This window comes from Zingiber officinale, chromosome 7B (genome assembly GCF_018446385.1).
Source record: "Zingiber officinale cultivar Zhangliang chromosome 7B, Zo_v1.1, whole genome shotgun sequence".
Taxonomy (NCBI): Eukaryota; Viridiplantae; Streptophyta; class Magnoliopsida; order Zingiberales; family Zingiberaceae; genus Zingiber; species Zingiber officinale.
This window is the reverse complement of record NC_055999.1, coordinates 51802800-51821556: the sequence shown is the minus strand read 5'-3', so window position 1 is coordinate 51821556 and position 18757 is coordinate 51802800. Positions and strand designations below refer to the sequence as shown.

Genomic DNA, 18757 nt, shown 5'->3' with positions numbered 1-18757 from the left:
CCAGCTCAGAGAGACCGTTGGCTGATCGGTCGACCGAACCCAAGCTCGATCCAGAGAGACTACACCTGGACGAAAGGCTGGGCAGGTACAGCAGGTTCGGTCGACCGAACCTGGGGATCGGTCGACCGATCCCTCTCGAGTCAAAACCTGATCCCGAAGATCAGGTTAGCTGATAAGCTTTAGAACCCCTATATAAAGGGGGTCTCGGGTAGCTATTGAAGAAACAAAATCGAACTACAACTCCTGTACTTACATTCTAGCAATAGTTATGTGCTTCCAAGTGTGTAAAAGGCTTCTCCGCCTTCAGAGAAGGAGATAGTTCATAGCGCTTTATTACTGCCTTAGATTAACAACCTTCTTGGTTGTAACCAAGTAAATAGCTGAGTCTTCCTTTTTCTGTTCATAGTTTAGTTTTGTTTAAATTTATAACTATTGCATTTATTTGAGTTTAAATTGGTTGAGGGTATAGTTTTTATTTGCAGGCAATTCACCCCCCTTTTGTCGATCCCGCTGCACCAACATCACGAAGACACTATATACAATATGAACTGAGAAGAGTCCCAAGACGTGTTTCATGAAAATTTAGGGTTATTAGGCTTATGTTTAATGTCAAGTATCAGAGAAACTATGACCCAAATTAGATAAGTGTTATTTTATAGGATATCCCAAGGAAACGAAGAAATATTACTTTTATAATCCCATATAAGATAAAGTGTTTGTTTCCAGAAATGATATTTTTCTAGAAAGAAAATTTATTTCTAGTAAAACTAGTGGGAGAAAATTAGATCTTGAAAAAATTTGAGATACACAAATTAGCACTCAGGCATTGATAGAAATTGAATAGACACCATAAAGTATTATGGATCATGAATCTATTACACCGCAAAAAGTTGTGGAGCAATGATCTGTTCGATTAGAATAAGCTCTACATAGATCTAATAGGATCGTCATTAACCTAAGAGACATTTATTTATCCTATCTGACCATGATGATATCATGCTTGATAATATGAATGAGCCTATATCTTATCAGGAAACTATGATAAGCCTAGATTTTGAGAAATGACTAGAGGTCATGAGGTCTGACATAGAATCTATGTATGCCAACTAAGTATAGACTCTAGTTGGCCCACCTGAAGGGATCAAATCCATTGGGTGTAAATATATTTTTAAGAAGAAAACTGACATGGATAATCATGTGTATACCCATAAAAGGTGATTGGTAGCTAAAGGATTCAAGCAAATTTATAGTATAAATTATGGTATAGATTATTGCACTTTACTATGATTATAAAATATGGTAGATGGATATCAAAATTATATTCCTTAATGAAAATTTACTTGAGGATGTGTACATGACACAACCTGAATATTTTGTGGATCCAAAGGATGCTCAAAAGTAGGTAAGTTATAAAGGTCCATTTATAGATTAAAGCAAGTTTCTAGAAGCTAGAATATTTGATTCAATAATGCAATCAAAGAGTTTAGTTTCATTAAGAATGAAGATGAACCTTGTGTTTACAAAAAGGTTAGTGGAAGCATCATCATCTTTCTGATCTTTTATATAGATGACATACTTCTCATTGGAAATGATATTCCTATCTTACAGTCTATGAAGATTTGGCTTAAGAATTATTTCTCAATGAAAGATTTAGGTAAAACAACCTATGTTTTAGGCATTAAGATCTATAGAGATAGATCTAATAGATTGCTTGACCTAAGTCAGAGTGCATATATTGACAAAGTACTTAATCATTTTACTATACAAAATTCTAAGAGAGGATTCTTACCAATGTCACATGGTATGAGCCTTTCAAAGGCTCAATGCCCCTCTACTAAGAAGGAGAGGGATAACATGGATAAGATTCCTTATGCATCTGCTATTGGATCTATCATATATGTCATGTTATGTACTCATCCTAATGTCTCATATGCATTAAGCATGATGAGCAAATACTAGTTAGATCTGGGTGAAAGTTACTAGACCACAGTCAAGAACATTCTTAAGTACTTGAGAAAAACTAAAAATTATTTCTTAATATATGGAGGTAACAAGGAGCTTGTTGTAAATGGTTATAGTGATGTAAGCTTCCAAACCGACAAGGATGATTTTGTATGACCAATGCACGTGAGAGGGGGAGGATGAGTCATGAGATTTTATAAACTTATTCTTTTTCAGTTTTTGAAAATAAGTACGCAGCGGAAAAGATAGATAAATAAAAGAAGCAAACACAGACACAAGCAGTTACTTGGTTCGGAACGTTCGACGACTCCTACTCCAACGACCCATAATCCCGTTGGGACTTTCAAGCCGCAAAAACCACTTTTTGCGTTGCAGAAACCCCGAAGTCCCATGCCACCGGATCCGTGCGAAGATTAAAAATAAATTCGTGTACAAGTTTCTCTAATCCTAGATCTACACTAGATCTACAAGAAAGAGGTGTTTATACCTTTGATGCGAAGCCCTTCGCTTATCCCGCTCGTCCAAGGTTGCCAGATCTCAAGGGTGTCAGGTGAACACCCCTCTATGTGTATCCACACGAACGATTAGGTGGAGAAAAACCTCTTAAGTGTGCTAGCACTCAAGGAGGTTTCGGCCAAGGTGGAGGAGATGGAGAGAAGAAGAAAGCAAGGAGGAAGAAGATGAAGTTACCTTGAATGAAAAATCAATTCATTCCACCATAATAGTGGCCGACCACTTCAATGAGATTTAATACCTCCGTGGAATATAAAGAGTCAAGGCTCTTGATTTCCTTCATGAGGTGGCATACCATGAAGTAGCCTTGATGATGTGGCACATCATCATTGGCCGGTCCTATGCCAAGTCACAATGACATGACATTGGTCAAGTCAATGTCAAGTCAAACTTGACTCTTCATCTTCCTTCTCAAGTCAAGTCAAACTTGACCACTTCTCTCCCATGGTTGATCAAATCTAACCATTTGATTCAAGTCAATTTTAATTTAATGAATCTCTATTCATTGAATTAAATTGACTTAATGAGTCCAAGCCTAAATTAGACTCATTTAATACATGAATCAAATTGAGTCCAACTCATGGATTACTCTTAATCCAATTTGGTTCATCACATGAACCTAATCCTCTTGGTTCATCATATGAACCTAATCTCCATCTAATTATCCTTTGTGTGTGACCCTATAGGTTCTTGTAACGTTGGCAATGCTCCTAAACCCATTTAGAAGCATAAGTAATGAGCGGTATCCAGCAACACATCATTACTACCCAAGTTACAAGAATGTTGAGATCCAACATCACCTTGTGACTACTAATTGTGACTCTTCACAATATGTGACATTGTCCTTCTATCCTTGACATCTAGATTGATCAAGTGAGACATAGACCGTGTCATCCTCTAATCAATCTAAATCTTGAACTCCAAGTAGACTCACTCTAATCAAATGAGCTCAATATCTCATATTGACTCATTTGGGCATGGCCATGCACTTCGTTGTCTCACTCTATCAAGAATAATGATGTCACTCCCGTCATAAAGGAGGGATAGATCCCATCTACATCACTCACATCCCTCCGCATAATTTGTTACATACCCAGTAATCGCCTTTATAGTCCACCCAGTTACGGGTGACATTTGACGAAGCCAAAGTATGCAACTCCGTATGTATGGAACCATGGTGACTTTAGGTCCAAGGACTAATAGTCATACTAATAGCCACATGAGAAAATATATGACACTCATATAACGATCCATGATACTTTCTCATGGCGGGTCATTCAGTATACATTCTCCAATGAGTACCCATGTGTCAACTTGATATCTCTATATCCATGATTTGTGAGATCAAGTCATCGAGTTGACCCACATGCTAGTCTCAATGCATTAACATTGTCCCTGAATGTTAATACTTGACTAGGAATGATTAAGAGTAGTGTTCTCTATATCATCTCACTATCGATTCAACCAATCGATTGATATAGGTAAGAACCTTCTACTCAAGGACGCTATTATACTTAGTTATTTGGCACCAATACAAGTAAGCATAATAACCATAAACAAATGCCTTTATATACATAAGAATATGATACAATGAGTTCATACAACAATCATCTCATGATTGACTCTAGGGCTCTAACTAACAATCTCCCACTAGCACTAGTGCCAATCAGTATAGGCTCTAAGGCCCAATGACATAGTGTGACCATCATGTTTTCTCTGTGCCAAAGCCTTGGTCAAGGGATCAGTGATGTTAGCCTCTGTGGGTACTCTGCAAATCTTCACATTTCCTCTATCGACAATCTCTCGAATGAGATGGAAGCGCCGTAGTATGTGTTTGGTCCGCTGGTGTGAGCGAGGTTCCTTAGCCTGTGCAATTGCTCCATTGTTGTCACAATAGAGCTCTATAAGGTCAGCTATACTAGGAGCCACCCCAAGCTCAGTAATGAACTTGCGGATCCAAACTGCCTCCTTTGCTGCTTCTGATGCAGCAATATACTCGACCTCTGTTGTAGAATCAACGACTGTGTCCTGCTTCGAACTCTTCCAGCTCACATCACCACCATTTATATAAAACACGAACCCAGACTACGATCGATAATTATCCTGGTCAGTCTGGAAGCTAACATCATTGTAACCCTTTATAGCTAGCTCATCATCGCCTCCATATATCAAGAAATATTCTTTAGTCTTCTCAAGTACTTAAGAATATTCTTGACTTGCTATCCAGTGACTTTCACCTGGATCTGACTGGTATCTGCTCGTCATGCTCAAAGCATACGAGATATCAAGACGAGTACATAGCATGCGTACATGATAGATCCTATGGCTGAAGCATAAGGGATCTGATCCATGCGGTTTCTCTCCTTTCTAGAAGAAGGACTTTGAGTCTTCGAAAGACTCACACCATGTGACATTGGCAGAAATCCCTTCTTGGAATTTCGCATGGCAAACCGTAGTAATACCTTGTCAATATATATACTCTGACTTAGGCCAAGCAATCTCTTAGATCTATATCTATAGATCTGTATGCCTAGAATACGGGCTACTTCACCTAAGTCCTTCATTGAGAAACAATTCCCTAGGCAAGTCTTTACAGACTGCGGCAAAGGGATGTCGTTCCCAATAAGTAGTATGTCATCCACATACAATAAAAGGAAGACAACTGTATTCCCTACAACCTTCTTGTAGACACAGAGTTCATCTTCATTCTTGATGAAACCAAACTGTTTGATTGCATCATCGAATCGAAGATTCCAGCTCCGAGAAGCTTGCTTTAGTTCATAAATGGACTTATGCAGCTTGCATACTCTGCCAGTATGCTTTGGATCTACAAAACCCTCAGGTTGTGTCATGTACACATCCTTGAGCAAGTTTCCATTCAGAAACGTGATTTTGACATCCATTTGCCAGATCTCATAATCATGGTATGCTGCTATAGCAAGCATGATCCGAATGGACTTAAACATCGCTACTGGAGAAAAAGTTTCATCATAGTCAATACCATGAATTTGCTTGAAACCTTTTGCTACCAGACGACCCTTATATATAAGTCCATCCATGTCAGTCTTTCTCTTAAAGGTCCACTTACACCCAATGAGTTTGACCCCTTCAAGTGGATCAACCAAAGTCCATACTTGGTTGATATACATGGATTCCATCTCGGATCTCATGGCTTCTAGCCATTTCTCAGAATTTGGGCTCATCACAGCTTCCTGATAAGTGGTAGGCTCATTCTCAATGAGCACAACGTCATCATGGTCAGACAAGAGAAATGAGTATCTCTCAGGCTGACGACGTACCCTATTAGACATGCGAAGAGGTAGGTCTACTTGAACTGGTTATTGTTCCTCAACTCTTTGTGGAACAACATCATCCACAACACTTTGTGGTTCCAGTTCAACTTCCATCGAGGCTTCAGTGCTATGGTCCACATCTTGAACTTCTTCAAGATTGAACGTACTCCCACTAGCTTTTCTAGAAACAAAATCCCTTTCTAGAAATACCCCAGTCTTAGCCACAACTACTTTGTGTTGACTGGGAATGTAGAAGTAATATCCCTTCGTTTCCTTGGGATATCCTATAAAATAGCATTTATCAGATTTCGATCCCAGTTTGTCCGAGACTTGACGTCTAACGTAAGCCTCACAACCCCAAATCCTCATAAAAGACATCTGGACATCTCTCCCAGTCCATATCCTATATGGTGTCTTTATCACAACCTTAGATGGAACTCGGTTGAGTATGAAGGCTGATGTGTCTAGAGCATAGCCCCAAAGATACATATTCATCTGTGTGACTCATCATAGATCGCACCATATCTAATAGGGTACGATTCCTCCTTTCGGATACACCATTCCACTGTGGTGTTCTAGGAGGAGTGAGTTGAGATAGAATCCCACACTCAGCTAGATAGTCATGAAACTCATGGCTAAGGTATTCACCACCTCGATCTGATCGAAGTATCTTAACACTCTTGCCAAGCTGGTTTTGTACTTCGTTCTTGAATGATTTGAACTTTTCAAAGGATTCAGACTTATGTGTCATCAAATACACATAATCATATCTACTGAAGTCATCAGTAAATGTAATGAAGTACCTATAACCACCTCTAGCAGCGACATTGAAAGGGCCACATACATCACTATGTATAAGTCCTAACAAGTCAGTCGCTCTCTCACTGTGTTCACTAAAGGGAGTCTTGGTCATCTTGCCCAGTAGGCATGACTCGCATGTCTCATATGATTCAAAATCAAATGAGTCCAGCAAATCATCTTTATGGAGCTGGGATAAGCGTTTGTCATTTATATGACCTAAGCGATAATGCTAGAGATAGGTTTGGTTCATTTAATTTGATTTGAACATTTTGGTACTTATGTTATAGATGAGGTTCTCTAAGTCTAAAATATAGAGTTCGTTCATCAGAGGTGCACTACAATAGAACATATCATTTAAATAAACTGAAATTTTTTTGTTCTTTATTATAAATGAAAAACCTTGCTTGTCTAAACAAGAAACTGATATAATATTTTTAGTAAGAGCAGGTACATAACAATATTCATCTAATTTTAGTACAAGCCCAGAGGGCAGAGATAGAGAATAAGTCCCTACAACAATAGCAGCAACCCGTGCTCCATTGCCTACGCGTAGGTCCCTACCAGATATAGAAGTCTCACTTCTCTTCTTCTTAAGATCTTCCAGGTACACTTTGTAGTTCCTCTTCCAGTGCCCGGTCTGACCGCAGTGGAAGCATGTAGCATCCTTGGCAACCCCTCCTTTGGGTTTCAGTGCCTTGCCTTTGCCCTTGGCTTGAGACTTTCCCTTGCCTTTAGGCTTGCCCTTGCCCTTGCCCTTATGCTTTTGTACCATCAGAATGGAGTTGGGCTTAACCTTCTTAAGGTTGAGCTCAATAGTTCTCAACATGCTAAGCAGCTCGGGCAGTGACTTATCAATTTTGTTCATATTGTAATTCATGACAAATTGACTGTAGCTCTCTGGCAAGGACTACAAGATCAAGTCAATGGCCAGCTCTTGGCCAAGTGGGAATCCCAACCTCTGTAGGTTTTTCTATGTACCCAATCATCTTGAGTACATATGGACCTACGGGAGTCCCATCTTGCATCTTGCACTGAAACAGTGCCTTAGAGATCTCGAATCTCTCATGCCTCGCTTGTCCTTGATATAGTTGACGAAGATGTTCAACCATATCATAAGCACCCATCAACTCATGTTGCTTCTGAAGCTCAGAGTTCATGGTTGCGAGCATAAGACATGACACATCTAATATGTCATCTTGATGCTTCTTATAAGCATCTTTGTCAGCTCGCGTGGCAGTGGCAGGAGGTACCTCAGAAATGAGCTTCTCCAGGATGTACAGTTTTCTTTCTTGTGTGAGAACAATTCTCAGGTTCCTGTACTAGTCCAGGAAGTTAGCTCCATTGAGCTTATCCTTATCGAGGATAGAACGCAGGGAGAAAGAGTTCGTGTTTGTCGACATGACAATCTACAACAGAAAAATGCAGAAAATAAATATCATATTCCACTAAACATTTAATTAGGCCTTTAATTAAATGATGCTCCCACTGAATTATAGAACTTTTGTAGAATCAAGTCATGAATGTAGTCAAACCACACTTACTAGATTCTAACCAACTAGTTATAATTTGTGTGGGCCAAGATCCACATCATACTACGCCTTGAGTTAGCTTTGGCTAAATAGCCCAAGACTTAGTATGATCGGTAGGTAACTAATTACCAATTACATCTCTATGCAACTCTTGTTTATAGGATCAAGATCCGCATGTATATTAAAACTTGAGTTAGCTTTGGCTAAATCGCCCAAGAGTTAATATAAATGTGATTTTGTCCTATCTACCAACCATGGGAAAATGCCTATAGTTAAACCCGATCCAATTGAGTTAACTAGTTTTACTCAATCTAATTGAGTTTGTACTCACCCATGCGTTGATAGGCGGGACCAAGATTGTCCCTCCGCACCCTACCAAGATAATATGCGCTGCTCTACTTTGGCAGATTCAACAACAACATGTGATCGAGGTAGTGATGGGTATCACAGCATGGTAGACATTTTTGAGTTGATTCGATTAAGATCTAATCTAATCGTTAATGTGTATCATATACTCGATTAAGATCTAATTTAATCGTTAAGGTACTAATTAATTATTCTACTAACATGCATCACATACACACACAAGCAATTAATTAAATTGTGATTAGTCATGGCCCTACTACGATCTTCTCAAGCTAATGAGAAGATCAGATGGTCAACCTAGGGTCAACAGCTTCTTCAAGCTCCTCCCTTTGACCACTACGTGTTGCTCGCACTCTCCTCGTAACTCCGTCTCGAGTAGACCTTCCACTGCTTCAATGTTTGTACATTACAAATTTGAAACTCGAGTTACATTCGAGTCTAAACTATTTACAACAGGAATATAAAATAAAGGAAGGCACGACGCGCAGGTCGCGATCATATACAACACGCACAAACACACAAAATGGCACGCAGGCCATATTATAAATTCACTACAAGAAAAACCCTCATAGACATCGGTTTTCCACCGCTGTCTATTACAAAATCGACCGATGTCTATGAAGGCGATGTAAAAGGTCTGTTATTTTAGACATCGGGTTATAACCGGTGTAGTATCACTTAACGGCACCGATTTTTGAATCCGTTATAAACTGGTGTAGTATCACTTAACGACACTGTTTCAGCAACGGTGTAAAACCGATGTAATATTAGTTAATGACACCGGTTTTAGCAGGGGTGGAAAATCGATGTAATATCAGTATTGTTTAACGACACGGATTCGATTTCCGAAACAGTGAAAAACCGATATTATACAAACAAGTCAATATCCATGTAACCAACACATAAATATTATTCTTACAACATAAAAAGATAATAGATATTGTACACATATATTCTTCTTACAATAGTATCCATAAAATACACAAATATTCTTTTTACAACATCAAAAGATAATATATATTGTACACATCAAGGTAGTATCCGCAATTTACATTCCATGCAAATGCATGCATCATCCAAAGTTTTAAAAAATCAAATACCTTTCCTACTCAAATGTAATCTAGCATGCATTCAGCCCACTCGAACCGCACTTCATCAATTTCAACTCTGGAGTACTTGAGATTTGTAAACTGTAAAAACACATAAATATTATATTAGTAAACCAAGACCAAAAATCATTGTTGAAAAAACAGTAAGAGCACCAAGTAACAAGATGACTAATTGGAATGCTTAAAAAGAGAAACATTCATCAATTATCTCAACCACATCATATAGTGATAGATCTATCATTCCTGGGAACTTAATATAATCCAAACCGAAAATGATGACTGAACTTAATATAAGAAAAAGAGTTATGATTAGATTCATTGATGACTGAAATTTTAGGCTAAATATAGAAAATAATTGAAAATGATGGTGCCTCTCAAATGAATTAATCCAGAAATAGATATTGATGGTGTACCCATTGTCACAAACCATTGTGATGTCAATAAAACAAAATAGTATAGCACTAGAAACTGTGTTAAAAATGAAAACACCTTTTGTAGCAGAAATGCTAACAACTGAGATAGAGAATGTGAACACCTGTATGAAAGGATGCTGCAACAAACTATATGATGTGCAATCGAGAAATGCAGCCATTGTTTTAAGAGCATGTGTTCGTGAACATTTTTTCTGTGATGGCTTGCACTTGTCTTATATTTCCTTCTAAGTAGTATTATTCATGCATTTGAAGTTGTCAAGTACCTTTACCATTTTTTATCTGTTTACCTAGATAGATCACATCTATGATCATCAAGTTTGATTAAAAAGTGTATTAAATGATATTCATTAATTCTAACCTTTGTTCACTTTGCATGCAAAGTGATCACTCTACATACCATCTTTGTATCAACCATGTGGATATAGATGTCAACTTGAATGAGGGTATCCTTGTTCACATTAACATGGGCGTGAGTCTATGCAGGTGCAAACCACTATTCCAATTTGACAGAAATATCTTTAGATTTCGTAAGACAATGAAACTCTTCACTATTTGCAGACAAAATCTGCTCATTAAGGTTCCTAATAAGGAATTGAAAGCTCATAGCATTAGCACAAACACATTATTTGAAGAGAATATTTGCACACTTGTGGCTGGACCTTCAGGTCGAGTATGCTTTGAGAGACATTGGTAGCTTTTCCTTTTCTTGAAAGATGGTTTAAGAGATATAATCGCTTTTCAGGCATATATATGTAGCATTTCCTCTTTGCCAATGAGAAATTAATCCCCTATCGCAACTTATCATACAACAAAACAATTTTTTTAAAAAATATATCTACTAATAGACATTGATGAGAATTAATATACACACCTAGATTTGTATCATACTATCATTATACAAACCAAGATTTAAAGCCAGTTATCCAATGTTATGTGTGCTTTTAGCTACAAGGGAAATTAAAGGCACTGTTTAAGGTAATTTCTTTTGTAAACTTATAGTGTCAGTTCCTTTCCACCAAGTTGTATTTTATCTAGAGTTGCATTACTGTTTTAGCCAAAGCAAATACGTTGTTGTGTGATATCGTAGATATATTGGAGACTAAATATGGATGTTGTCATAGCAAAAAAAGAACAACATCTAACATGAAAAATAGGAAATAATAATTTTGTTAACATCAGGATATATACAGGCTTTGTTGCATGTGTTGTTTCTTTTAGGATATATACAGATTTATTTTTGTATTAACTATTAAGGGATTCAAGTTAGCCAAAAATTAAGTTTCTTCTTTGGTTTTTCCTCCTTGACAACTCATATTTCGTATTAACAACACCTACTGTATACTAGTATTACCATGTCTTAATTCAGTTTCCTTTGTAGGAGACATGCACTGTTTATGATTAACATTAATTCAATCAAGGCTAGTAATTTTAGTATCAAAACATATCTTTATTGTATGGTATGATAGATATATTGGAGGCCCAATATGGATAGCAGTTGTAGTATAACAAAAAAGAATAAGACCAAACATGAAGCATCAGTAATGATGAGGTTGTTAACAAGGATATGAAGTCAAATTTTATTGCATGTGCTATTTCTTTCAGATATATGATTGGTACGATATGTTTATATGAAGGGATTCAAGTTAGCTAGAATTTTCTATTTTTGGATTTTCCCCTTGACAACTCATAATTAGCATTGATTATAGTTAACATTTGACATGTATTGCCATGTACAGTTTAGTTTCTTTTAGAGCATGCTTGCAGTGTTCAGGTTAAGAAGTTTTATCAAGATGATGAGTCATTGAAGTGCCATTCAACATAATGAATCCAAACAATTCCTAATTTAACATGTTAATCTTAGTTAATTCTTATATTATTGCACATAATTTGACTGTGTAATTCAAACATGTTGCTTTTATTGAATGTACAAACAATTAATCTAAGACACGCATGGTTATACATATAAATATAGAGAGAGCCCCAAAGTCAACAAAGAAATCTCTCTGTTCATAAACATTTTTTATTTCATCAGTATAATGACAAAAACAATAATCCTAAATATGGGCAAATCTCAGTGTGTAGATCATTCTTGAATCCAAAGGAAACTCCAGTACCCCATTCTTTTGGAGAAGAAATAAATCATTAATGCATAGAAATAATTAACCCACAGTTCCAATTTCCTCACTGTGTTTTTCATGTTTTTATTTAATGCCAATGTTTCCGTATATAACAGCATTATAGATGCAGATATAAATACAATGCAATAATGCTGATCAAACATGCACGCTTTTACTTCTGCACATATTTTTATTCTCTTATGATATGGATATCAGATTGTTCTGGTTGCAGCCCTAGCTACGCACAAGGAAGATATGCCAAGAAGGGTTTCTACTGTAGGCAGCTTAGCCCAAGGCAACCATGAACAACCAAATCGTAACCCATCTGAAAAGGAGAAAAGAACAACCAGGCCAGCAGGGTGTCCAGGTAGGAATTCTGATACCTATTATCTTGTCCAACTGTGCAATCTGATTTTGAGTCAATATTAAATGCTATTATATTGATTAATATGTGCTAAAAGTTGAACTTATATGATGAAAATAAACCAAGTTTTTTCTAAGTTTGATTATTGAATTTAGCCTATATTGGGGTATTTAGCAAATATAAGTTGAATGCTCAAAAACCATAGCTCTATGCATGAATTTTTCTTGTTTAAAATAAATCTATCCAGTCTGAAGATGTCAGCCAACTCTGGTAAGGGCTGTGGTGGTATTGCACAAGATCAGAAGATCTTATTATTGAGTCTCTGTGTTTACTTTTGGCATGTCTATACTAACTCAGAATGCTATTTAATGTTCACTCAGTAACTAATTTGTATGTATATGACAATAGCAAGTAGAACAATAAGATTTAACTGTGCTTCATACAAATTTAGTAATACATGCAAAAATTTAGGATTTTTAAAGTTCAAACTGCATATTAGATTTAGTAATGAACCATATAATATCTTTCTCATTTTTGTGTGAACGTATGTGGTGTCTATATGATCATCTAAAATTGCTGGCCATTAAAATTGATGGCAAAACAAAAATTTTGGATTACCAGATCCTAGTGCAGAGGTGGTGGCGCTGCGGCGGGAGGATCTGCTGGCCACCGGTCGGTACATTTGCACAGTGTGCGGCAAGGGCTTCCAGCGCGACCAGAATCTGAAGCTCCACATGCGCACTCATAACATCAACTACGAGCTCAAGAAGTCCGGCCGCACCCCAGCGCGCCGCAAGAAATCGGCTCATAACATCGACGGATTGAGAGTAGAGAATGGCTCGGCCATCGATTTCTGTCTGGGTTCTTCCTTTTCCTTGATGAATTCGATAGAGAAATCAGCTGGATTTGGGTCGACAAATCGTTCTTTGACAAACATGTGTCTCTATGGAACAGGGGAAAAGGCATCTGTCCAAGCAAATTCCACAGCTAAAAATGATTTCTTGGATAACACATCGACCTCCCTAACTGAGATTGGGCAGAAGGGTAACCCCAGCACCGCCATCCCAATGCTCGGAAGCTTATCTTTCATGAACAACAACACAAGCCAGCAATTCCAAGCTCCAGTGATCTCCAGATCCTCATCCGGGTCAACCTTGTTGCAGAAGGCGGGGTTGATGAATTCCACCGCAATCGCTCCCTTGCCCTCGTACTTCTCCGGTCTGGTGATGAAGACACCGACGAATCTCTTCCAGACTCAGCAACAAGAGCATATGCTGTCGCCGGCCCCCGAGCCAAGCTTCCTCACCTCACTTCCGAATCTAAAATCCGTGCCTGGAAACATAAATTCATTCTCACATCACACGCAGGAGAACGATCACAGCAACCTGAGCAGGAGTTCCTTCTCTATCTACCGCCTGGAATACGGTGACATTTCGTCGAACAACTCACCGGTGACTTCCTACTTCCGCAATTTCGCGGATAGCACCAACTCCTACTCTTGGAAGAAGGGCAAGGCGCCCGCTGGCTTCGTGAATTACTTCCCCGACTCGACCATGGCGTCCGGAAATTTTCCTACAGGTAATCCAATTCAATCGCTTGTGAATTCGTATACTTTGTCCGGCAACATCGTGCCGAGCAGTGGGCGAATGATGGAAATAGGAGGGCAGAGCATGATGAAGCCCGCTAAAACGGTGTCTCTTCCTCCGCATCCAATGGCGCGCTCTGCGGTGATGAGGCAGAAGGAGGAGGAAGTGTTCGATGATGGGGTCACAATGAATCTGCTGCGGCTACAAGAAGAAGGGGGCGGCGGAAGACGCGTAAGGAGGTCTCCACGGGAACACCAAAACAACAACGGTGCAGAAATAAGAGATTCGGATTAAAGAAAACAAAAGAAAATATAAAGATAGAATTATGGAAGAAGAAGGGTGCGACCTTGTTGAACCAGATCCCACGGGCTGATTGGATTGCGCGGTGGAGGTCGGAAAACGGCAAGGCGGAGGCGAGCTCCTTGGCGAAACGCTTGCTACCGCAACACATCCTCCTCCGTCCACGAAAAAGATGCCATCTTTCGTAGATCTAGGAAGGGGAAGAGGGAGATGAGGCGAGGAGGAAAGTGGTGGTGGCGTCGCGATGGTATACGGTGGACGGCGCGATATAGGTTTAGGTTTGGAAGGAAGAGTGAAGTGTTGCAAATTTCGGCTAAGTACCGGTGGGAAAATTAAATTATTTTATTTTATCATAGACACCGGGTTTTAAAAACCGCTATTAAAATCGGTGTCTATAAACGAAAAAAAGGCGCTCATAGACATCAGCTTAAAAAACTGATGTCCATGAGCGAAAATCTGCGCTTATAGACACCGGTTTTTGAAAAAACCGGTGTAAAATACTCAAAGACATCAGTTTTTGCTTAAAACCGCTGTTGTTCCACTGATGTCTATGAGGGTTTTTCTTGTAGTGATTACAACACAATTTTTCCAATCGAATTGGGGTTTTGGGCCATGAACATCACAAAATTATACATAATTCTAAATTATGTATTTTCCATAAATTTCTATAATTTTTACTACTATTACAATTTTCTCTGAATTTTTTGCGGTGGTTATTTGAATTATTGTATTGTTACCTTCTGTTAATGATTGTCTTTAACATGTTATGCAGAAGCAATATTTTTCATGATTACTTTAATGATGTTTTATATGGGATTAGGTATTACTAATGTTTTATATGGAATTAGGCTTTGGCTATCATCATTGGCGCTATACCATTTTTGAAGAACTTCATCTTGACTGATGATGCCCCGCTATTCTTCTTCACTGACAGCTGCCTTATTCTTGGGTATTGATCTGTTTCCTTCTTTGTCTTTGCCAATTTTCTCATGCTACTGAAATTTAGAACCTTTTCATTTAGTAACACGCAAATAGAGTCTTAAAACAGAAAATAGTTACCTTGTTAAGGTTGAAAAAGTATGAAGATTTCTATGAATGATGCTAAGTATGAACTGTTTAAGAAATATCAAGTTGCAATCACATTCTTCTATGGTAAATTTAGATTAGAGAATTAAGATAACTTATTGGCCATCCATTTCTGTAACTATTCTAATTGCACTATAGTGAGCTAATAAGATGAGCCTGATATTTGATGTCTGGTTAGTGGTTAATGACAGTTATTGCATAATTTTTTTGACATTTAAGGACCTCTGTTTTGGAGTTTTGTCTGGTTAATGACTTGGTTATTTGCATAACCTTTTAACACTCAAGGATCTCTATTTTTTGTATTTACATTCAAAGCAAAAAATATTTTAAGACCTGAAGGATTGTCTATATTTTGATTTCTAGGGAAGCGATGATCCCATGTATTTTGCTTGCTCTGGGTGGAAATCTTGTGGATGGTATGCAATCTTCCATTTCTTATGTAACATTTCTTCAAACACATATTGATATCCTATGTCTGACATCCTAAAGTTCTTTTGCTGGTAGAAGTTGAACAATTACATTTAGTGATGCTTGATGAAATAGTTGACATAAAAACTATCCATTGGGTTTCCATCTTGAATCTAGAATATCTAGAATGTTACATGCTATATGGCACTTTGTTGTGTTCCAGGCTCTGGCCCAGGCAGTAAAAGACTTGGTTTACGAACAACTGTTGCTATCATATTTGGAAGATTGGTTTTGGTTCCTCCTACAGGACTTGGAATAATCACCATTGCTGACAAGCTTGGACTTTTTCCCAGGGGCGACAAAATGTTCAAATTTGTCCTGCTACTGCAGCACACTATGCCAGAAAGATATGTACAACATCTTTGTCATCATCATCTTTATGCCATTTATTCTGGGGAAATGACTTAACTTGCAATCATATGCTATTTACCTCAGGGAAAAGATAATGACCATACCCAGAAAGGAGAAGAAAAGAGAAGCTAGGAGGGAGGAGAAAGCACAGGGTGTTTAGAAAGCATATATAAACTCTGCATAATACCTCAGGGAAAAGGCTGCAGTTCTCGATATGGTGTTTAGAAGATGCACAGGGTATTTAGAAGATGCACAGGTAGAGAAGATTTGATCCAACAAAACAAGATATTTTGGACTTCATATATATGTGTGATATATTGTTATGGGTACTATTTAGTTTTGTAAACTTTTGTGATGTTTGGATGTTGATGTTTGGTACTTTAATGATGTTTGGATGATGATGTTTGGTACTTTAATGAAATTTGCACTGGATGATGATGTTTGGATCGGATTGTAGGTTTTTGATCAATGATATTTTGTAGATATATTATTTAAATAAAATAATGGTTATTAAATGATGGAAAAAATTTAGTTTTTTATTTATTGTCAAAATATTGTATATTGTACCCAAAAATATCAGTTTAAATATGTGAAACTGTTGTCAATGGCATTAAAAGACAACAGTGAAAAATCATTGTCAAACTGATGTTAAATAACATTGTTGGCTAAAAAGACAACGGTTTTTAACCGTTGTCAAACCGTTGTCATTGGCTAAAAAGACAACGGTTTTTAACCGTTGTCAAACCGTTGTCATTGGCTAAAAAGACAACGGTTTTTAGTCGTTGTCGTAGACAGTTCAAAACTGTTGTCAATGAGAAGACAACGGGTTTTTACTGTTGTAAAACTGTTGTCTGTTTTCAAAGACAACGGTTAAAAACTGTTGTCTTTGTCTTCAAAGACAACGGATAAAAACTGTTGTCTTTGAGCACCCCCTTTAACAACACAGCCTTTAACAACAGTCCGAAAGAGGCTACGACAACGGTGAAAAACCGTTGTTGTAAGTCTTTTTTCTTGTAGTGATACCTAGTCTTAAAAGCAATTTTCCATTCATCTCCCTCACGCATGCGAATTTGATGATAGCCAAACTTCAAATCAATTTTAGAGAAAATGCAAGAACCATATAGTTCATCTAGCATATCATCTAATCTAGGAATAGGATGACGATACTTTACCGTAATCTTGTTGATAGCCCTACAATCAATGCACATTCTCCAAGTTCCATCCTTCTTAGGCACAAGCAAAACAGGAACTGAACAAGGACTCAAACTTTCTCGGACGTAGCCTTTTCTCATCAACTCTTCAACTTGCTTTTGAAGCTCCTTCATCTCCATAGGATTGCTCCTATAGTCTGGTCGATTAGGAAAGGTTGCTCCTGGGATGAAGTCAATTTGGTGCTCTATTCCCCTAAGTGATGGTAATCCATCAGGAACTTCTTCAGGAAAGACATCATCAAATTCCTGCAAAAGAGATTTAACAACACTAAGCAAAGAAGGGTTAAGATTGTTAGTGTTGAAATAAGTCTCCTTGTACAAAAGTACAATCATCGGCTATTGAGAATAAAAAGTTCTCTTAACCTCTCTTTCTTTTGCATAAAGCTCCCTTTTTTACTCTCTTGCTCTAGATTTTTTTTCTTTTTCATTCTTTTTTTCACTCCTCTCATCCTCACTTTTTCTTTTCTCACACTCCTTTTCTTTTTCATTTTTTTTCTCTCACAATCTTTTCTTTTTTCGCTCTCTTTTTTTATCCTCAATTGATCTTCATATACTTGTCTAGGAGTTAATGGTACACGAGTTACAAGTTTACCATGCATCCTAAAATAATATTTATTTGTGAACCCATCGTGCATGACCCTCCTATCAAATTGCCATGGTCTACCTAAAAGCAAATGACTTGCATGCATTGGTACTACATCACAAAGAACATCATCATGATACCTACCAATGGATAATGAAACCAATACTTGCTTAGTGACCTTAATCTCCCCGCAATCATTCAACCATTATAGTTTATAAGGTCTAGGATGTTTAGTGGTAGGTAAGCATAATTTCTCAACCAAGATAGTACTAGCAACATTAGTGCAACTTCCTTCATCTATAATCATATTACATACCTTGTCTTTGATGTGGCAACGGGTATGAAATATATTGTCTCGTTGTTCTTCATCTTCTTCCTTCACTTGCACATTTAGAGCATGCCCAACGGCATACTCTTCTACATCACTTTCCATCAATGGTGGCAAGGCATTATCATCTTCGGACTCACTCTCAGTTTCAATATCACCATTTTCTTTCAAAAGCATACTTCTTTTGTTTGGACATTGTGAAGCAATATGTCCTCTTCCCAAACACTTAAAGGATTTAATATCTCTATTTCTTGAAGATTGGATAGGTTCTTTACCTTTAACCAATGGAGAATTAGCATCTTTATTCTTCAAAAATTCGGTCTTACTCTTTGATGCAACTTTATCATCTCTTTTGT

General features: G+C 37.6%; 1 long non-coding RNA gene across 1 annotated transcript; it reads left to right on the top strand.

The window, feature by feature from the left end:
* The first annotated feature begins 15156 nt into the window (after positions 1 to 15156).
* LOC122003752 lies at positions 15157 to 16245 on the top strand. Its single transcript, XR_006118079.1, has 3 exons — positions 15157 to 15323; positions 15824 to 15876; positions 16092 to 16245. It is a non-coding gene; the product is annotated as an uncharacterized LOC122003752 (long non-coding RNA).
* Positions 16246 to 18757: the final 2512 nt, after the last annotated feature.